General features: G+C 46.9%; 1 long non-coding RNA gene across 1 annotated transcript in view; it reads left to right on the top strand.

Annotated features, from left to right (window-relative positions):
- Nucleotides 1-20,052, top strand: part of LOC134987462 (uncharacterized) — a 32,132-nt gene extending 12,080 nt beyond the window's left edge. Inside the window, exons 2-3 of the long non-coding RNA XR_010193118.1 lie at nucleotides 16,040-16,090; nucleotides 19,554-20,052. This is a non-coding gene — a long non-coding RNA (uncharacterized LOC134987462). The remainder of the gene's footprint in view (nucleotides 1-16,039; nucleotides 16,091-19,553) is intronic.
- Nucleotides 20,053-22,801: the final 2,749 nt, after the last annotated feature.

The following is a 22,801-nucleotide window of genomic DNA, read 5'->3' as shown; positions in this document are numbered from 1 at the left end:
TACAATTGATTGGACGACTACGCAAATCCTGGCATGGGGTCCCTCCTGTGCTGAGACATGTTTGTTTAAAGTGTTGCCTGTCTGTTCTTCCTCCCCCAGGTCGTCTGATGTTCCACCTCCTCCATATCAAGATTTCACGGATGTGTTCAGTAAAGCTTCTGCTGATATCCTTCCTCCTCATAGAGAATGGGACTGCCCGATTGATCTCGTTCCAGGGAAGGTTCCACCTCGAGGCCGAACTTATCCGTTGTCTCTGCCCGAGACGCATTCTATGGAGGAATACATTAAAGAGAACCTAGCAAAGGGGTTCATTCGACCTTCTTCTTCTCCAGCCGGCGCAGGCTTCTTTTTTGTAAAAAAGAAAGATGGTGGTCTGCGGCCGTGCATCGACTACAGAGGTTTGAACGACATTACCATCAAGAACCGCTATCCTTTACCCCTGATTACTGAGCTCTTTGACAGAGTTAGCGGAGCTACCATCTTTACAAAGCTGGACTTGAGAGGTGCATACAATCTCATCCGGATCCGTGAGGGTGACGAGTGGAAGACCGCATTTAACACCCGTGACGGACATTATGAGTACCTCGTCATGCCCTTCGGATTGAGCAATGCTCCAGCTGTCTTCCAGCATTTCGTCAATGAGATCTTCAGAGACATTCTATACCGTCATGTCGTGGTCTATCTAGATGATATCCTCATTTTTGCCAACAATTTAGAGGAACATCGTTTTTGGGTAAAGGAGGTTCTGTCCCGTCTCCGTGTCAATCATCTCTATTGCAAATTAGAGAAATGCGTCTTTGAAGTCAAGTCCATTCCGTTTCTAGGGTACATTGTGTCCGGTTCCGGACTAGAGATGGATCCTGAGAAACTACAAGCAATCCAGAATTGGCCAGTACCCTTAACCCTCAAAGGGGTCCAGAGGTTCTTAGGGTTCGCCAATTATTACCGAAAGTTTATACGAGACTTTTCCACCATTGTGGCGCCTATTACTGCTTTCACCAAGAAGGGTGCTAACCCGTCCAAGTGGTCTGAAGAAGCCATGCAAGCTTTTCATCTTTTAAAACAGAGGTTCATCTCTGCGCCTGTCCTGAAACAGCCTGACATCGACTCTCCTTTCATCCTAGAGGTGGATGCCTCCTCCGTTGGAGTAGGAGCGGTGTTATCTCAGAGGGCTAAAGATGGCTATTTACATCCTTGCAGTTTCTTCTCACGGAAGTTCTCCCCAGCGGAACGCAACTATGCCATTGGCGACCAGGAGTTGCTAGCCATCAAGCTCGCTCTAGAGGAGTGGAGATATCTGTTGGAGGGAGCTTCTCATTCAATCACCATCCTTACAGACCACAAGAACCTTCTATATCTGAAAGGCGCACAATGTCTCAACCCTCGTCAGGCCAGATGGGCACTTTTCTTTTCCAGGTTCGACTTTAAACTCCAGTTCTGCCCGGGCTCTCAGAATCGCAAGGCCGATGCCCTTTCCCGCTCATGGGAGCAAGAAAATGAGTCAGAGTCTTCAGACAAGCATCCTATTATAAATCCGTTGGCATTCTCCACGGTAGGGATGGACTCTACGCCCCCATCAGGGAAAAGTTTTGTGAAGCCGACACTAAGGAAGAAGCTCATGCATTGGGCCCATGCTTCCCGCTTTGCCGGACATACAGGTATCCAAAAAACCCTGGAGTTTATCTCTAGGTCCTATTGGTGGCCAACTCTGAAAAAGGACGTTTTGGAGTTTATTGCATCTTGCCCAAAGTGTGCTCAACATAAAGTATCCCGCCAGTCGCCTGCGGGGCAACTGGTTCCACTATCTGTTCCCCGTCGACCATGGACCCATTTGTCGATGGATTTTATTACAGATTTGCCCATGTGCAACAAGTTTAATACCATCTGGGTGGTAGTTGACCGGTTCACCAAGATGGCACACTTCATTCCTCTCACCGGTCTTCCGTCAGCTTCCAAGTTGGCTCAAGTATTCATACAAGAGATCTTTCGACTCCACGGTCTTCCAGAAGAAATTATCTCAGATCGAGGAGTTCAATTCACAGCCAAATTCTGGCGAAGTTTATGTCAAGCCCTCCAAGTCAAGCTAAAGTTTTCCACGGCTTACCATCCTCAGACCAATGGTCAAACTGAGAGGGTGAATCAGGACTTGGAGTCCTTCCTCCGCATCTATGTGTCCTCCTCTCAAGATGACTGGGTTCAATTACTTCCCTGGGCCGAGTTCTGTCATAACAACCAGTATCATTCTTCATCTTCCTCAACACCATTCTTCACCAACTTTGGATTCCACCCTAAAGTCCCTGAGTTCCAACCGCTTCCAGCAACTTCTGTTCCCGCAGTGGATATCACCTTGCATCAGTTTGCCAATATCTGGAAGAGCGTACGATCAGCTCTGCTCAAGGCATCGTTCAGGTACAAGAAGTTTGCGGATAAGAAGCGTCGAGCAGTTCCTGCTCTCAAGGTGGGTGATCGGGTATGGTTATCCACAAAGAATTTGAGGTTAAGAGTTCCCAGTATGAAGTTTGCACCTCGCTACATCGGTCCTTTTAAAATTGACCAAGTCATCAATCCTGTTGCTTACAGACTCCAGTTGCCTCCCTTCTTAAAAATACCCAGGACATTCCATGTTTCCCTGTTGAAACCGCTAATCTTGAATCGGTTTCATTCCTCACTTCCTCCAACTCCGAAAGTCCAAACTCAACGAGGCATTGAGTATGAAGTAGCCAAGATCCTGGACTCACGTCACCGTTACGGTCAACTTCAGTATCTTATTGACTGGAAGGGTTATGGCCCTGAGGAACGTTCTTGGACCAATGCTTCTGATGTCCATGCTCCTGCCTTGGTCCGGAGATTCCATTCCAAGTTTCCTCAAAAGCCAAAGAAGTGTCCTGGGGCCACTCCTAAAGGGGGGGTGCTGTCACGATCCGGGTATCTGGACGCCATTTCTTACCTATCAGATGCCTTCTAAGGCTGGCTCAGCGCTCCAGGACCGGATCCCATCTGTCATCCTGATGTGCACATTCCCGCATCCTCTCCTGTCTCTCTGGACGCAGTCACAGTAACGCCTTTTACATCTGGCATGGCGTCTCCCGCGGCCTCCGCCGCCGTCCCTGAGCTTCTGCATTCAGAGTGGCGATTACGTCAGCCGCGGCCTCCGCTGTGTCCGCGTGGTCAGATGTGCATCTGTCAGCCTGACGTCTCCTGTCTCCGGTGGCCGGCGCCGCCATTACTGTTTTCCAGACCACATGGATTACAATCCAAACTTCCCTCCAAGTGTCTGCATGGGCGCAGCCATCTTGGATTCTGTCAGCTGATCTTTCCTACCAATCCGTTGTCAGTATTATTAATTTGCATAATTGCCTAGCCAATGCCTTCCTTGCTGCAGGTATAAATAGGTTGTGCCTGAGCAAGGAAGGCGTCAGTGCTTTGGTTGTCAAACCTAGTTCCAGTTTGTCTCTCTTCTGTGAATGTCTTCCAGGTTCCAGCTCCTGTCTCCAGACTTCTGCTATAGAGACCCGCACCAGCATTCCATCTGCGGTGTAGCCTGACTCTCCCATCCGTTCTGGACTCACCTGTTTCCAGCTACAACATCACCTGCTTCCAGCTCAGCTTCCAGCAGTGTACAGCTTCTCTTAAAGGGCCGGTGTCCTTTCTGCAGTTTACCACTCTCCACCGGTATTATTATTTCTCCGCTCTCAAATTCTACATTTCATCTACATTGCATCACTCTCAAGCTTTATTTATTATTTAACTGGTTCCAGCCAGTATCCACTCCGTGCCAACACCTGTCTGGTTCTAACCAGTACCCACAGCAGCATTTTATCTACAGCAGTCCAGCTTTCCCTGGAACACCAGCTGGTACGACCCTGGGCTTTCCTCATTGCTACAGTTGAGCCTGGTAAGGACTTTCCAACTTGCAGATAATAAGAACTGTCTCATACCACCAGAGCTCTGTGGCCCCTGCCACCCTGTAGTACCCAGGAACTGTATTATTATTTCTCTGCTGATTTTTATGTTACTTTTTACTGCTACTGTGATGCATGGAGTTTGTCATAAATAAATATCATTGACTTTTACTCAAGTTGTCGTGGTCACGCCTTCGGGCGGTTTCTCTTCATGTTACTTACATGTCCAGGGGTCTGATACAACCTCCCAGGTTCCGGTACATCTCAGCCCCTACAACTGAGGCTGCCTTCCGTCAGCTCAGGCCCTCAGTTGTGACATGTCTGACACTGCAGTGCCACTCCTAGATGGGCCAGGTGTTTGTGTCGGCCACTTGGGTCGCTTAGCTTAGCCATCCAGCGACCTCGGTGCAAATTTTAGGACTAAAAATAATATTGTGAGGTGTGAGGTGTTCAGAATAGACTGGAAATGAGTGGAAATTATGGTTATTGAGGTTAATAATACTATGGGATCAAAATGACCCCCAAATTCTATGATTTAAGCTGTTTTTGAGGTGTTTTTGTAAAAAAACACCCGAATCCAAAACACACCCGAATCCGACAAAAAATTTCAGGGAGGTTTTGCCAAAACGCGTCCGAATCCAAAACACGGCCGCGGAACCGAATCCAAAACCAAAACACAAAACCCGAAAAATGTCCGGTGCACATCTCTAGTTTTGGATTCGGGAGCCAATTTCAAAAGCCCTATTGAAATCAATGGGCTGACCACTGATTGGCTGAGAGGGACAATTCTCATGGCTCTTAGCTAATGGATACCTGCTGGCTGCTGCTGCATCCTCCAAGAGGCTGCTGCTGTGCTACTACTACTACTACACAAGCAAGACAATAAAGGCACTGAAAGAGCACTGTGTATGCTGCAGCGCCCGAACCATCATCATCATCCTCACAGGCACCACCAGATGAAAAGGACATGCTCACACTGTAACTGATCTGGACTGTATCCAACCTGCACTGTACCCAACCCACACTGTAACCTGCCCAGTATCTGACCCACACTGTATCTGACTCGCACCGTAGTCAACACTGTATCTGACCTCAGAAAAAAATAGAAAACACCTGCGCTCTGTTGTTAATAAGGGTATATCCCTCTAATAATAATCCAACAATTAAAAAATAATTAATAAATAATTATAAATGAATATAAAAGGACGGTAGGTTTTAGGTTGAATTAATATACAAATTTAATAGAATTACTAAAAACACATAAGATGTCTGGCATATAAAATCATCTTGATCAAATCAATTCATGGGTCACAAGACATTCACTAGTCCCCTTAGGAGAAGTATATCATACCCCAGGCTAGGATTCTCTCCAGATATGGTCCACAGATATGGTTGTAGGTGAGTAGCAGCTTTGCTAAGTCCCTTTTTAAGCACACCGTGCAAGCTTTCTCATGCAGATAGGGTTTTCTCTAGTCTCACCGTTGATGTTTAGGGTCCAAAGTGGAGAGTCCAATTGGTGCCGTCCGGGTAAGTTGTAAAAGCATCTGAGGAAGGACCAAACTTTGGAGGTCCGAAACGCGTTAAGCAAGGTGCTTTTTATTGTGGACTTTTATCGTGGACATTCATGAGGGGTGGAACTGGAACCTGACCTCTGATGTGGACTGCTGGGACTCATTTCCATTGTTTGTGAGGACCAAAAAATTCCCATGTTTTAATGCTTTAATTCTTTTTATTAAATGTGAGTGTATTTTTAAAAAATTAAAACTGTGTTAAAAAATCTCACAGTGTTGCACTAAATAAATTTCTTCCGAGGTATTGATCCAAAGAATAACGTGAAGGAGGATTGGCCGTGTCCACATTGTGGATTTTCATATATGCAAGTTTATATTTGTCTTCATGTGAGTGGAATACTAATAATAAAAAATTGGGATATTCTTTATCAAACGGTATTGCACTATATATCCTTTTCTTTTGAGGTCAATATCTGGAATGGATTTTCTAATAACAAGGAAGCAACACTAACACCCATTAAGAAGACATTCAAGGTTGTGGTGTTGCCATTTTTTGCATGTTACTTCTCTGTTTTGCGCCTATGGTTTTATTCAGTCTGTATTGTGCACTTGTTTTCTGGGTCTTTGGTGAATCCCTTGTTTAAAACTAGGCTGCACTCGGAGTGTTAATTGCGCAGAAATTGGTGTTTTCTCTCTTCTGCATTATCCACGATTTTCATGCATGTTAGATGTAAGTAAGTAGTAAGTAAGCGAAAACTTTAACTTGTTGAGTGTAATAAAGAAAATACATATCTTACCTATTTCAAGGAAATGTATATCAGTTAATTGTATAATTGATCATTTTATCTTGGAAGTGATGGCACCCTGATGTTTCTTCTAACAGGAAGCACTTCTACCATCCAACTAATGGTGTTTGGTTAATGGCTGGGTCCATTTGAGGCTCATCTCACAGCAGCTCATTAGCATTTCATTCGGGATGCAGTCAAGATGCCGGCGTTTGGCATCCCAGAGGTAGGAAAGCTGACGCCAGAATCCCGAAATTGCTCTGAATGCTGATGCTGGCATCCCAACATAGATAGCAATGCAGAATGCCAAAATCCGGATCGAGTTGGTGCCAAAGTCTCCACTGGCAAGCAGCGTGGGAGGGTTAGTGTTAGGCTGTGAGGGCGGGAGGGTTAGGGTTAGGCTGCAGGGAGGGAGATTAGAAAGGGTGGGTTAGGGTTAGGCACCACTGAAGAGGCTTTGGGGGGGGGCAGGTTAAGGTCAAGCTGTGGGAAAGGTGGGTAAGGGGGGAGGTATGGTGTAACGTGAATATGAGACACTACTGTGCGGTGTAATGCGAGTAAGGGACACTACTGTGTGGCATAATTTGAATTGGAAGTACTGTTGTGTCCACGCCCTTCCCCCACAAGACCATGCCCCATTTCCAATACTCACACCTTATTCCAAATGTGTGTAGGGGGGGCGCCAGCCTCTTACCTTGCCAGGGGCCCTCGGACCCCTAGATACACCCCTGCTGAAACCCACTCTGGATCCGACATGCCGAGCAGACTTGCCCTGTGCTGGGCGTTCCCCCGCATGTCAAAGAAATTGATCTACAATCAGGTCTGAATTAGGCTCACTGTCTGTGCACAATCTGTAATGTACAGTTTTATATTTTCAGAGTTTTTATATCCCTTTTTCTCTTACGTCGTAGAGGATACTGAGGTCCACATTAGTACCATGGGGTATAGACGGGTCCACTAGGAGCCTTGGGCACTTTAAGAAATCAATAGTGTGTACTGGCTCCGCCCTCTATGCCCCTCCTACCAGACTCAGTTTAGAAAATGTGCCCGGAGGAGCCGGTCACGCTTAGGGAAGCTCCTGAAGAGTTTTCTACATTTATTTTTTCTGTTTATTTTCAGACAGTGCTGTTTGGCAATAGCCTGTCTGCTTCCTGGGACTTAGGGGTGGGAGGGGGTGGGACGGCCCAACCTCCTCCAGGGTTAATGGTCCCGTTCCCAGCTGACAGGACACTGAGCTCCTGATGGTTCTATTCGCAATCCCCACCACGGAGAGCGTACGGGCCCGCAGCACGCCGCCACCCCTAACAGAGCCAGTAGTAAGAAGAGTGGTGAGTATGTGGCCGGTGTCCCGGTTAGCGGGTCACCGGCTGAAATGGCGGCATAAGGGTGTGGAGCGCAGTGCTGCCTGGCAGGCTGCACTCCAGGGCTCAGGATGACATGCTGTGTGCGTGTGTTCCGCTGTGAGGGGTGCGCTGAGCCACTACTTACATTACCCACACTGGCAAACTAGCTTACAGGTGTTCTAACCCACTGCTAAGCATCATGCATACCTCAGCCAGTATAAAAAAAACGGGAAGACTGCGCGCCATTATGGGGGCGGGGCTTCACTATGAGCGGACCCAGCAGCTCACCAGCGCCATTTTCCCTCTGCAGCTCTACACAGACAGACTGGCAGGGAAGTGCAGCCAGGGGTTAAAGTGAGCCGGAACGGGGCGGAACTGCCTTCCGCCAGTTCCACTTGGAGATGGAATGCAGGTCCACCTCCTTCGGCTCACCTAATCCGATGTGTGCCGAGGAGCGGACACCCAGAGGACTGCAGTGGTGGGACGTGAGAGCGGGGATCGGTGAGTATGGTGTGTGTGTGTTTTTTCTCATACGTGTAGCGGCGCTTCTACTGGGGCTAACTATTGGGGGGCTTTACTACTGGGGTCAAACTACAAGGGGGCATTACTACTGGGGCATTACTACAAAGGGAGTAAACTACTGGGGGCATTACTACTTGGAGGCATTACTACTGGGGCTAAACTACAAGGGGGCAAACTACAAGGGGGCATAACTACAGGGGCTAAACTACAAGGAGGCAAACTACTGGGGGCATTACTAACGGGGCTAATTACTGGGGGCAAACTACATGGGGGCTAAACTACTGGGGTCATAACTGCAGGGGCATTACCACTGGGGGATAATAAAGCCAGCCTGGTTCCAGATCCGCTGCAGTCGCCCTCAGCATCCTTTGCCACCCTCACACCTCTGCACGCCCACAGCCTCCTCCTCCGCAGTATCTCCGAGGCCCACCGCCTCCTCATCCACTGCACCGCAGACCACCGCCGCTGATAAACAGGTAATCTTACCCTGCTGCCTTTCTCTCTCCCTAGTCCCTACTGTATACCCTTGCTGTCTCTCTGTCACTTTCATGTCCCTGCTGTCCCTGCTGTCACTCTCCCTGTGTCTCTGTCACTCTACAATGTGAATTTCGGCTCATACCATGTGCTATAATGTGAATTTCAGCTCATACTGTTTGCTATAATGTGAATTTTGGCTCATACTGTGTGGTATAATGTGAAAGGGGCACCAGTAAGGAGTCCTACTATTGTGGTGCATAATGTGTATATAGTGTGATAAATTACACTGAAGTACATGCCCCCTTTTGAGTGGCCACACCCCCTTTTCCAGAGTGCGCGCGCCTTCTGCGCGCACATAATGACAACCTTCACTTGTCCATACCCCCACTTCAAAATGTCCACATCGACCACTGGGTACTACTACTGTGGGCATTATTACTATTGTGTGACCACGGCCCTTTCTTTTCTTGGCCACGCCCCTTGTCTTTTCGAGACCATGCCCACATTTTTGCTGTGCGCGCCTACGGCACGCGCAATACCTTCATTACATGGGCGCTGTGGGGAGGGGGTGAGGTTCCACCACCTCTCTAGGACCACTTTAAGCACTGAGCGCAGCCCCTCCACAAGGACTCCAGCTTGCCTCAGCGGTACCAGGGGCTCATAGCAAAGGGGGGGAGTAGTATTAGAATACTGAGCCATTATTAAGATGGCTTAGTTTGCGACCCAGCTAACCTTGTAATTAGATGTAGGGGCGCTGTGTGGCTGGCTCTGTGTCTCCCTAGGGGGCTCTGTGTGGGTTAACTGTGCTTTTAACTTATTCATCGTGTGTGTGTGTGTGTGTGTGTGTGTGTGTGTGTGTGTGTGTGTGTGTGTGTGTGTGTGTGTGTGTGTGTGTGTGTGTGTGTTCTTTTACATTTTACTATGTCAAAGGAGTGTGTTTCATGCACAGCAGAGTGTTTTTCTCACTCAGGGGGATCCCTACAATGTACTCAGGATAGTACACATTCTCAGGCTAGTGGGTCCGAACCAGTATGGTTGGATTCAATAAAAGGGATGATCTCAACTATTTCACATAAATTATCCCAAAATGAGAAGGAGACACAATACTTAAGCCAGTCTGTAGATGACCTGATGAATAGAGATTCAGTGGTCATCCCATCGTCTCAGACCCCTGCCATTTGTCCACAAAAGTGTACACTGGCCCAGATCCTGTAGACTGATACTGATGATGATGTATCAGACTTTGAGGAGGGTGAGGTGGACTTGGGAGGGGGGGGGGGGTGCAGCTTTGTCACAGGGAATACAGGCCCTGATAGAGGCTATTAGAGATGTCCTGCACATTCCTGACAAAGCGACAGAGGACGATGAGGAATCTTATTTTAATGTAAAAAATAAATCCTCTGCTACTTTCCCTGCATCTAAGGAATGAAGGGCCTAATTCACAGTTGATAGCAGCAGCAAATATGTTAGCAGTTGGGCAAAACCATGGGGGTCATTCAGAGTTGATCGCTGGCAGCCATTGTTCGCTGCGTAGCGATCATTGAAAAAAACGGCTAATCTGCGCTTGCGTATGCACCGCAATGCACACTCGCGTCATACTGGTACGAAGTCCTTTGTGGTTTTGCACTGGTTCTAGTGACGAATCCAATCGCACAGCCGAACGCAAGGAGATTGACAGAAAGATGGCGTTTATGGGTGTCAACTGACCATTTTCTGGGAGTGTTTGGAAAAACGCAGGTGTGGCCGGACGTTTGCTGGACGGAAATCTGACGTCATTACCGTGTCACTCATCGCACAGGATAAGGAATTACAGGGCTGGTCTTGTTTTGCACAAAATGTGTTTGCAGGCGCTCTGCTGCACAGGCGTTCACACTCCTGCAAAGCAAAAATACACTCCCCCGTGGGCGGCGACTATGCGTTTGCACAGCTGCTAAAAACTGCTAGCGAGCGATCAACTCGGAATGACCCCCCATGTGCACTGAAGGGTGGGCAAATATAAAATGTGCAGAGAGAGTTAGATTTCGGTGGGGTGTGTTCAAACTGAAATCTAAATTGCAGTTTAAAAATAAAGCAGCCAGTATTTACCCTGCACAGAAACAAAATAACCCAACAAGTTTCAGATCCCTAAAAGGTTACTGACATCTTTCCCTTTTCCTCAGGACGATAGAAAAAAATGGGAAAACCCACCGATTGTTGACGCATCGGTATCTAGATTATCACGTAAGATAGTTTTACCGGTCCCGGGGGCAGCCTCCTTAAAAGATGCGTAAGACCGCAAGATTGAGACAACTCTCAAATCTCTGTACACAGCTGCGAGGGTGGCCCAGAGACCCACTATTGCTTGTGCTTGGATTATTCCGTACCTGGATGATCTGCTGATAAAAGCACCATCCAGGGAGCGGTTGTTGGACAACATTGCCCTCTCAACTCGACTACTCTGGGATCTCGGGTGGATTCTGAACCGACCAAAATCTCACCTGGAACCAACTCGGAGGCTTCCGTTCCTGGGGATGATACTGGATACGGAGGTACAGAAGGTGTTCCTTCCATTGAAAAAGGCAGTGGTGATCCAGTCGATGGTGCGGGATGTTCTAAAACAAACCCGGATATCGGTGCATCTCTGCATTCGCCTTCTGGGAAAGATGGTAGCCACCTGTTGGACAAATGGTCCGGATAGCATTTACACATGCACCAGAGGATTTGTCTGTCGCCAAAAGCCAGGATTTCTCTTCTGTGGTGGCTCCAGACTTCTCACCTGACCGAGGGTCGAAGGTTCGGGATTCAAAATTGGATTCTGCTAACCACAGATGCAAGCCTAAGAGGTTGGGAAGCAGTCACCCAGGGGGCACACTTCCAAGGAAAATGGTCAAATCAGGAAACCATTTTTCCAATCAACATTCTGGAACTAAGGGCCATATACAACACCCTTCTGCAGGCAGCCCATCTTCTTCAAGATCAGGCAATCCAGGTTCAGTCGGACAATGTGACCGCAGTAACGTACATAAACCGACAGGGCGGAACAAAAAGCAGAGCAGCAATGTCAGAGGTAACATGGATTCTCCTCTGGGCAAAAAGACACGCTGTGGCATTGTCGGCGGTCTTCATTCCAGGAGTAGACAACTGGGAAGCAGACTTCCTCAGCAGACACGACCTCCACCCAGGAGAGTGGGTCCTTTACCCGGAGGTGTTCAGGTGCGTGACACATCGGTGGGGAATTCCACAAATCGACATGATGTCCTCTCGTCTCAACAAGAAACTCAGGCGGTATTGTGCTGCTGGAGGATCTTGGCCTCTACCTCTTCAAGAGGATCTTCTGCAACAGGGGGCATTCGTCTATCAAGACTTACAGCGGCTACGTTTGACGGCATGGCGGTTGAGCATCAAATTTAACTCGGAAAGGCATTCCGGACAGGGTAATTCCTACCCTGATCCAAGCTAGAAAAGGGATAACGTCTAAACAATACCACCGGATTTGGAGGACGTATGTGTCTTGGTGTGAAAACAGGAAATTCCCTACGGTGGCATTTCAGCTGGGTCGTTTTCCACTTTTTCTGCAGTCAGGAGTGGATGTGGGCCTATGCCTGGGTTCCTTAAAGGTCCAGATCTCGGCCTTGTCCATTTTCTTCCAAAGACAGTTGGCGTCCCTCCCTGAGGTTCAGATGTTCTTGAAAGGGGTTCTGCACATCCAGCCACCCTTTATGCCTCCCACGGCACCTTGGGATCTCAACGTGGTGTTGCAGTTTCTACAATCTGAATGGTTTGAGCCTTTACAGGAGGTTGATGTAAAGTTTCTTACGTGGAAGACCGTTACATTGCTGGCCTTGGCTTCGGCAAGACGTGTGTCAGAATTGGTGCGTTGTCTCACAAGAGCCCCTATTTGATTTTTCATGAAGATAGAGCTGAACTCAGACCTCGTCAGCAATTTCCAAAGGTGGTGTCTGTGTTTCATATCAACCAGCCTATTGTGGTTCTGGTGCTTACTGACACCTCTTCCAGTTCCAAGTCCCTGGATGTAGTGCGGGGGCAGCTTTGAAAATCTATGTCAAACGGACAGCTCATCACAGAAAATCGGATTCGCTGTTTGTACTCTATGATCCCAATAAAATTGGGTGTCCTGCTTCCATGCAGTCTATTGCTCGCTGGATCAAGCTTACTATCCAGCATGCTTACTCTATGGCAGGTTTGCCGGTTCCTAGATCTGTACATGCCCACTCTACTAGGTCGGTGCGTTCTTCCTGGGCGGCTGCCCGGGGTGTCTCGGCTTTACAGCTCTGCCGAGCAGCTACTGGTTCGAACACGTTTGCTAAGTTCAACAAGTTCGATATTTTGGCCTCTGACGACCTTCGATTTGGTCAGCAGGACCCTCAGCACTCTCCCACCCGGTTTGGGAGCTTTGGTACATCCCCATGGTACTAATGTGGACCCAGTGGTGCAAGTAGCAATATTTTCTTAGTGGTACTGAGTGCCGAAAAATTGGCATGGTCATGTGTTGTGAGGGGGCGTGGCCACATGCTGCTAGTGGGAGTGGCTACATGACACTAGCGGCGTGGCCACACGACACAGCCCCTTTTTGGGGGGGGAATCTGGAGCCAAGGCTAAAAGTATACAGTATAGTAATGCCTCCAGTATGATAGAAATATATAGTGATACCTCCAGTATAATAGAAATATATAGTATGCCCCCAATTTAATAACAATATATAGTAATCAGGGGTGTATCTTCCTATTGGCCAGGATGGCACTTGCCAGGGGCGCCGGCCAAGAGGGGGGCGCTGCCCGGCAGTGCCACCCATGCCAGGGGGTAGAATGACATAGGACAGAGAACCGCATGTAGGGGGTAATTCCAAGTTGCTAATTTGTTAGCAGTTGGGCAAAACCATGTGCACTGCAGGTGTGCAACATATAACATTTGCAGAGAGAGTTAGATTTGGGTGGGTTATTCTGTTTATGTGCAAGGTAAATACTGACTGCTTTATTTTTACACTGTAATTTAGATTTCAGTTTGAACACACCCCACCCAAATCTAACTCTCCCTGCAAATGTTATATCTGCCACACCTGCAGTGCAAATGGTTTTGCCCAACTGCTAACAAATTTGATACTGCAATCAACTCGGAATTATCCCCGTAATGTGTAAAAGGGAGCTCTGCCTGCCGTAATGTGTAAAAGGGAGCTCTGCCTGCCATAATGTGTAAAAGAGAGCTGTGCCTGCTGTAATGTGTAAAAGGGAGCTCCGCCTGCCGTAATGTGTAATAGGGGCTCTACCTGGAGTAATGTGTGTAAGTGGCGTCATTTGATTAATGGAGACCACTGTGCAGTGTAATATGAATTGGTATTATTTTGTTGCCACGCCCCTAACACATAAAGCCACACCCCTATAGTTTTGGCGCACCCCTATAGTTTTGGCTCACTGTCCCTATTTTAAATATGGTGGGGGGGGGCGCTGAGGCTGTTTCTTGCACACGGCGCTAAAATGTCTAGTTACAGCACTGCTCCTCAGTGTTCCTGCCTGCACCCTTCCCATAATTCCATCTCAGTGTCCCTGCCTGCACACCCCTTGTAATTCCTTCTCAGTGTCCCTGCCTGCACCCTCCCTGTAATTCTCCCTCAGTGTTCCTGACCTCAGCTTCCCTGTGACTCCCCTCTCAGTGTTCCTTCCCACACCCTCCCTGTATTTGCCCCTCAGAATCCCTGACCTCATCCTCCCTGTAGCCCCTTCCTCTCATTTTCCCTACTCAAACTCACCCTGTAATTCCCCCTTAGTGTCCCTGGCCTCCATCTTCCTGTGACTCCACCCCGCTCAGTGTCCCTGCCCACACCCTTCTGTAATTCCACCTCAGTGTCCCTGCCTGTACCCTCCCCGTAATTCCCCCTCAGTGTCCCTGCCCACACCCTCCCTGTAATTGCCCCTCAGTGTCCCTTACCTCAGCCTCCCTGTAAGCCCTCCACCTCCTTGTCCCTACCCGCACCCTCTCTGTAATTCTCCCTCAGTGTCCCTGACCTCAGCCTATCTGTAACTCCCTCCTCTGTGTTCCTGGGTGGGGGAGGTGGGGGGCACCAGTTCTTTACTTTGCCAGGGGCGTTCAGACCACTAGATACACCCCTGATAGTAATGCCTCCATTATAACAGGAAAATACATCCACTGTCACACTCCCAGTAACCCTGACAAAGTGGGAGGAGCCGTCATGCTGCCAAGCACCATGGTCTTGTTGCTTTGTGACACATTATAATTGTGGTAATGGCAAAGTGTGTGGCAGGTGGTACTGCGTACCCGCTGCCAAATTCTTAAGGGTACTCCGTACCCGAGCGTACCCACATACTTGCACCGCTGTGTGGACCCCAGTATCTTCTAGGACGTAAGAGAAAATAGGATTTTAATTACCTACCAGTAAATCCTTTTCTCGTAGTCCGTAGAGGATGCTGGGCGCCCGCCCGGTGCTTCGTTTCTGCACTGTTACTTGGTTAAGTAATGTTGGTTTAGCTGTTGCTGTTCCTGTTTCAGGTTTGGTTAGAATGGCTTTCCTCTAGTTGTGTGTGCTGGTTCGGAATCTCAACACTATCCTTACCTATCCTTCTCTCACGGTATGTCCGTCTCCTCGGGCACAGTTTCTAGACTGAGTCTGGTAGAAGGGGCATAAAGGGAGGAGCCAGTGCACACTATTAATTTCCTAAAGTGCCCAAGGCTCCTAGTGGACCCGTCTATACCCCATGGTACTAATGTGGACCCCAGTATCCTCTACGGACTACGAGAAAAGGATTTACCGGTAGGCAATTAAAATCCTATTATTTGTACTATATCATCTCCACGGTGTTTACACCCAGAAAGCAGCAGCTTTAAACACAAGGGCTCTCATTCCGAGTTGATCGCTCGCTAGCTGCTTTTAGCAGAAGTGCAAACGCTAAGCCGACGCCCTCTGGGAGTTTATCTTAGCTTAGCAGAAGTGCAAACGAAAGATTAGCAGAACTGCTCGTAAAAATTTTCAAGCCGTTTCTGAGTAGCTCCAGACCTACTCCTTCCTTGCGATCACTTCAGTCTGTTTAGTTCCTGCTTTGACGTCACAAACACGCCCTGCGTTCGGCCAGCCAGCCCCCCCTGTTTCCCCAGGCACGCCTGCGTTTTCACCTGTCACGCCTGCGTTTTAGCACACTCCCGGAAACCGGTAAGTTACCACCCAGAAACACCCACTTCCTGTCAATCACTCACTGATCAGCAGAGCGACAGAAAAGCGCTGCTCGCCCTTGTGTAAAACTGCATTGTTTTGTGTGAAAGTACTTCGCGCGTGCGTACTGCGGCCCGTACGCATGCGCAGAAGTGCCGATTTTTAGCCTGATCGCTATGCTGCGAACAACGGCAGCTAGCAATCAACTCAGAATGACCCCCAATATACTGTAGTACGTTTTCAGTTTAAGAAAAACATTTTACTTTCTTTAATAATAAAAATCTGTAATAAAAAACCTGAAAAGGCGGAATTAAATACATGATATTCTGTTCTTTTTCAGGTCTGCAGGCTTTGAAGCTTTATTGTGTCACTTGCTCAGAATGATTACAAGGTAACTGAGCTGAGAAAATCGCTTACACTGTAAAAAAACATATGTTCTGTGAGAAGTTTACGAGCTGTGGCGCAGCACAGACTTCTGTCACCTGTGTAATTAGTACTAGCGTAAGAAAGGGCTTACAGACATGAAAAAGTGAAGAGTGGTTCCCAGGACTTCAGAGGAACGTAGGCTTAGCATTCCAGCTCTTGTGTTACACCAATCCATAGTATAGCATACTTACCAGCTCTCCCAAGGGGGGAGATGTACTAAGCCTGAAAAGTGATAAATTTCACAGTGATAAACTGCCAGCCAATCAGCTCCTAACTACCATGTCACTGACTGTGTTTGAAAAATTACAGTTGGGAGCCGATTGGCTGGTACTTTATCACCGTGATATTTATCACTTTTCAAGGCTTAGTACATCTGGCCCTGAAATGAGATAGCGGTGATCTCCCCAACTCCATAAAGAGTCCAGCAGCCTCCCTGAGGCCTGGGTCTGTTGTCATCACTTTCTGCCCACCATGGACACACTGGGGAGAAGAAAATGATGTATGTGCGTTACAAGAAAATGGCCGCCCTCTCCAGAACATTGATAGCTACGTGAGTTGTACTCAGTACTGCACACAAGAGCGTGTGATGGACTATGGTAAGCGGTGCAAGTGGGCGGGTACGGGTGGGTATGGCGTACCCTTAAGAATTTAGCCGTGGGTACGCCGTACCCACTGCCGCCGGGCCGCCGCTCCCTCCCTCCGTTGCTGTTCATCGCGCCGCTGCTGCTTGAGGGGAGGAGAGCGCAGTGTGCACCTCTCCTGCACCAATGCGTGTTATAATTGTTGTGGTGTTAGATAGGGATGTTAGTCCACACAACGGCTTTAACCAGGATGATTGGTTTATTCAGATAACAGAGATAACAGCTTGTAGTATATAGAAGATGTTCTGCAGCAGCAGGAACTCACAGTATACATGTGAAGCAGTACAGCGGTAACACAGCGTCTCAGTACACACAGGATGCGGCTGTATACACACAGGGTGCGGCTGCGGGGTAGACAAGGTCACACACACAGGAGAGCAGAAGCTGCACATCAGTGCAGTTGTCTCTCCCAGGAAGAACTCTCTCAGACTGTGCACTAAGCACCTCCTACTGCACTGAGCTGACACTAGGAGGGAAAATACTAGAGCAGGGAAGCTGCCTCTAGTGCTGGGAACGGAGACAGACAGCAGAGTCAGTGGCGGAAGTCAGGGAGGCAATGGAGTCGGTTGCCGCCGGGCTCCAGCAGTGAAGGGGGCACCTTCTCCATTGCTTCTGACAGTGCGACTGTTCGGCTGCGGCTGCAGTCTCCAGCATGACAGCCCAGCTCCCGCCCTCTGACAAGTGCGGCTGACCGACTCCGGCGGCTCCCGCATGATGTTACCGCGTCTGGCCAACTCCCGCCCCCCTGACGGCACAGCTGCCCAGCTCCGGCTTCAACATGATGACCCCACGGCTGCCCGGCGCCCGCCCCACAGTGAAGCTGCCCGGCATCGGCTCCTGCCCCACAGCGACGCTGCCCTTCTCCTGCATGCTGACACTCCGGCTGCCTGGCAATGGTGAGAAGAGGTAACTGACGGAGGAGAGTGTCAGGATGGGGACATTGTGTGTCAATGTGGCTGTGTGTGTGTGTGTGTGTGTGTGTGTGTGTGTGTGTGTGTGTGCGTGTGTGCATGTGTGTATATATGTATTTGTGTAGATGTGTGTGTGTATATGTGGTTGTGAGTACGTAGATATGTGGCTTTGTGTGTGTATATATGTGGCTATGTGTGTATAAGTGGTAAAATGTGTGGCTGTGTGTGTATACCAGACCTGGGCCGAAGGAAGGGGCGGGGGGGGGGGCAATATAAACTTTTTCGCCTCCGGGCTTCTGGTATTAACTTACGCCCCTGAGCAGAATGATCCACTGTCTAACAATGGGGGTCATTCCGAGTTGATCGCTAGCTGAAAATGTTCGCTGCGCAGCGATGATGCAAAAAAAGGCACTTCTGCGCATGCGGCGCAATGTGCACGCGCAACGTACTTTCACAACGGACGATGTAGTTTAACACAAGGTCTAGCGAAGCTTTTCAGTCGCACTACTGGCCCTCATTCCGAGTTGTTCGCTCGCTAGCTGCTTTTAGCAGCATTGCACATGCTAAGCCGCCGCCCTCTGGGAGTGTATCTTAGCTTAGCAGAATTGCGAACGAAAGATTAGCAGAATTGCGAATAGAAATTTTTTAGCAGTTTCTGAGTAGCTCCAGACTTACCGAAAGGAGAAAAAAGGAAGGTAGTTGTGTGGTGCACTTAGTCGATAAATATCAAAAATTTTTAAAACGTAACTTTTATTGGTATCATAAAATATAATCTCCCCACTAAACTATAAAAAGCGAAATATTAAAATACAGAGATAGAAAGAAATGAAATAATAAAATCTGGCGTTGGAGCACCCGATATTCCTCCTGTTATTATTTAAATATTTGATCCAAATATCATTAGTATTATTGTGTCTTAACTAAAATGATGTGTTAATTCTAATTCTCTAAATATATCATAAAGTGATCTATTCGTGATCTCCTCCCTCCTCTTATACACCAATCCGATTGTGTGGTTGTGAGGTAATTACGGATAGAAAATATATAGATCACTAAACATGAAATAAATAGTATGCAATTATAAATCTAGTGCAGTTCAACTGTCCTATTTAGTTCAATAGTGTATTTTACTCATACAGTGTGGTGAGGTTGATACAATGTATTATGTTCAATCCTACACTGCTACAAATTGATTGAGCAGATCACTGTGGCAATATTGTAACAGATGGGTTGCTCATTCACTCCTCTGTGCTTTTAAATGCAGAGCATAATCCCAAATCAGTGCGTCTATAAAGACAATATTGTCACGATCCGGGTATCTGGACGCCATTTCTTACCCATCAGATGCCTCCTAAGGCTGGCTCAGCGCTCCAGGACCGGATTCCATCTGTTATCCTGATGTGTACATTCCTGTATCCTCTCCTGTCACTCTGGGACGCTGTCACAGTAAACGCCATATTACACCTGGCATGGCGTCTCCCGCGGCCTCCGCCGCCGTCCCTGAACTTCTGCATGCAGAGTGTCTGAGTGGCGATTACGTCAGCCGCGGCCTCCGCTGTGTCCGCGTGGTTGGATGTGCATCTGTCAGCCTGGCGCCTCCTGTCTCCGGTGGCCGGCGCCGCCATTACTGTTTTCATTACCACATGGATTACAAACCAAACTTCCCTCCAAGTGTCTGCATGGGCGCAGCCATCTTGGATTCTGTCAGCTGATCATTTCCACCAATCTGTTCTCAGTATTGATAATCTGCATAATTGCCTAGCCAATCCCTTCCTTGCTGCAGGTATAAATACACTGTGCCTGAGCAAGGAAGGCGTCAGTGCTTTGGTTGTCAAACCTAGTTCCTGTTTGTCTCTCTCCTGTGATTGTCTTCCAGGTTCCAGCTCCTGTTTCAAGACTTCCACCATAGAGACCCGCACCAGCATTCCACCTGCGGTGTAGCCTGACTCTCCAATCCATTGTGGATTCATCTGTTTCCAGCTACAACATTACCTGCTTCCAGCTCAGCTTCCAGCAGAGTACAGCTTCCCTTAAAGGGCCGGTGTCCTTTCTACACTTTACCACTCTCCACCGGTATTATTATTTCTCCGCTCTCAAGTTCTACATTTCAGTTCATATTTCATCGCTCCCAAGTTCATTTATTATTTAACTGGTTCCAGCCAGTATCCACTCTGTGCTAACAACAGTCTGGTTCCAGCCAGTATCCACAGCAGCTGTTTTATCTTCAGCAACCCAGCTTTTCCTGGAACACCAGCTGGCACAATCCTGGGTTATCTCCATTGCTACAGTCGGGCCTGGTAAGGACTTTCCATCTAGAAGATCATAAGAACTATCTCACACTACCAGTGCCCTGTGGCTCCTGCCATCCTGTAGTACCCAGGAACTGTATTTATTCTTTGCTGACTTTTACGTTTTCTTTTACTGCTGCTGTGTTGCGGAGTTGTCATAATAAACATCATTGACTTTTATCCAAGTTGTCGTGGTCACGCCTTCGGGCAGTTATTATTCATGTTACTTCCATGTCCAGGGGTCTGATACAACCTCCCAGGTTCCGGTACATCTCAGCCCCTACAACTGAGGCTGCCTCCCGTCAGCTCAGGCCCTCAGTTGTGACAAATATCTTGTGATATGGGGATACGCCGTTATCCCATTCACAATTGCCACAGTATCTCCCACTAGCTCATGCAGGGCTATGAAGACTTAATTTATAGGTATGCAAATCTGCATCAAACGGTCGCAGATATAATGATACTATTATATGGCAACTTGGCTATTAGATCTTTCCTCTATACAATCATGAGGTACACACTCCAAATCGCCACCACTGTGTAATTATATGCAGATAAATCAATACTGCCAGTGTATTATCAGATAGGACTAAAATTGATTTCTAATATTAAGCCTTTATGCCTACTGTTGGTGTATTGGATGCACATACGTTGTGCTGAGTGGAAAGGTATCACAAACTGACAGTCTGCACGTGCTGCATGCATTTAGAGCGTTCTCATAATGCACAGAGCTTCTGTTAGTCTTTGCATACTTTCATTAGATAACTTATTACATATTCATGACACATAACATGATTAACAGTGTTTAACAGGAGCGGAAAGAACGGGGCTCAGCGCCTCACTCCAATGCGCATTTCGCCCGTAGCTTAATCATGGAGCCGAGCCGACTGCCGGGTCTGCTGAGTTTATGTAAGGGGTATGTGTCTGTTAATTTTCAAACTGACCAGTCAGAGCAATTCCGCAAACCGAGCACTGCTCATCCATCAGGTTAATTGTTCCCCGAGTAGCCGAACAGGGGAAAGTAATCGATCTCTTGTTTTCCACTCCGTGTTTAGTGCTGTTAAAATTAATGCGTGCACATAGTTAATGTGTATGGATTGCGGCACCAGTAGCCGGATTACTGTCCTTTCAATTGTGAAGACATTTATTTGCTATATACCTGATTAAATGGATTGTCACTTATTTGTTTATTAAAATGCTTAAATTGCTTTCAATATCCTTAAACAAGGAATATAACAGAACAAGAGTGATTACATAATACACGGTACTATAGTTGAAAAAATGACTATAACCCATTTTTGGCGGTATACATGTAAGGCTATTATTATGTATTTCATAATTTTGGAATTTTTGTTATATTAATTTTAATTTTAATAATTTTGTTTTTTTATCTCATTTCTACTCTGTGTATGGTCATAACTCCCTTTGGTTAGTGATCAAAATATTTCAATATAGGTTTGTATATTAATAGTGTTCCTATATTATTATTATTATTATTATTATTATCCTTTATTGATATGGCGCCACAAGAGTTCCGCAACGCCCAATTACAGAGTACATAAACAAATAATCAAACAGGAAAACAGCAACTTACAGTTGAAGACAATATAAGACAAGTACAGGGTGAATAAACAAAGCTACATCAGCAGATGACACTGGAATAAGTATCAGGTGGCAGAAGACTGCTGGATTTGGTGCAGCTGAAGATTATTAAAGTAAGAAAAGGGTAAGCACATGAGCGGAAGAGGGCCCTGCTCGTGAGAGCTTACATTCTAAAGGGGAGGGGTAGACAGACAGGGGTGAGACAGATGGGGTACATAGAGAGCGTGGTTCTATATTAGTTCTATTGGTTTAACCGTATGTTGGACTATTACATATTTACTGTAGATTTGTCTTATTGTATGAATTTATTTATGCTAATGTCTAACTTACGTGATATCTCACAACTGTGAATTGTGTGATGGTGTGTCTGATTATATATAAAACACAATACCATGTGTCATGAACATATACAAGGTTATGTAAGGACCTATATTCATTAATGATGAAATAAATAAATAAATAAATAAATAAGTACTAGGTGATACCATAATGGGACATGATTTCCATTATGAGATTCCTGACAAGTGTGCAACAAAGCAAAACCAGGTGAAGTGAAAAAAATATTAAAGGAAAAAATTTTTTAAAAGAAAATGAAGAAAAAATATATGATGTAGGGGAGAGATATTAATAATCACCCTAAGACTCTCCATGAAAAATTGTATAGACAAATGTGAAAAGGTATATAGAGTGAGGAATAATATTATGTGTGAGTGTCATCTAAGCCACGTGATTAGGACAAGATTTGAGAATAGTGTGTAAGGGATGATATGGTGTACTATAATGTGATGCGACCTCTTTGATCAATTGATGATACTGGAGGTCACATGATCATACATTTTGGACAAATGCTTCATGGTATTTAAATATATGCATTGAGTCTCTGGAAACCAAATTATAAGACAAACAAGAACTCTTGTCTGTTGTGTAGGAGAATTACAGGAAATAGCTTTGTTTTTATTCTATGTTATACCTGCTACAGTTTTATATACATGACTGGGGTGGTTCTAAGATCTACTGATATTCCCCCCATTATGTCCATTTCTCATAAGAAGGGAGAAAAACTGATATTGTCATTCAGTCCGTGTGGTTGGGTGCTCCCCATCAAAAAGATGAGGCGTGCCTCTCTCCTCAGGAGTTGGTTTGTCATATTTCCACCTCTATTTTTTGATTTGACTTTTTCTATCGCAAAGGCTTTCAGAAGTCGTGTATTACTTTGGTGATAGTTCATAAAGTG

This window comes from Pseudophryne corroboree, chromosome 2, assembly GCF_028390025.1.
Source record: "Pseudophryne corroboree isolate aPseCor3 chromosome 2, aPseCor3.hap2, whole genome shotgun sequence".
In the NCBI taxonomy this organism is placed as follows: domain Eukaryota; kingdom Metazoa; phylum Chordata; class Amphibia; order Anura; family Myobatrachidae; genus Pseudophryne; species Pseudophryne corroboree.
The sequence above is the reverse complement of the archived record's forward strand: the minus strand, read 5'-3'. Positions and strand labels throughout refer to the sequence as shown.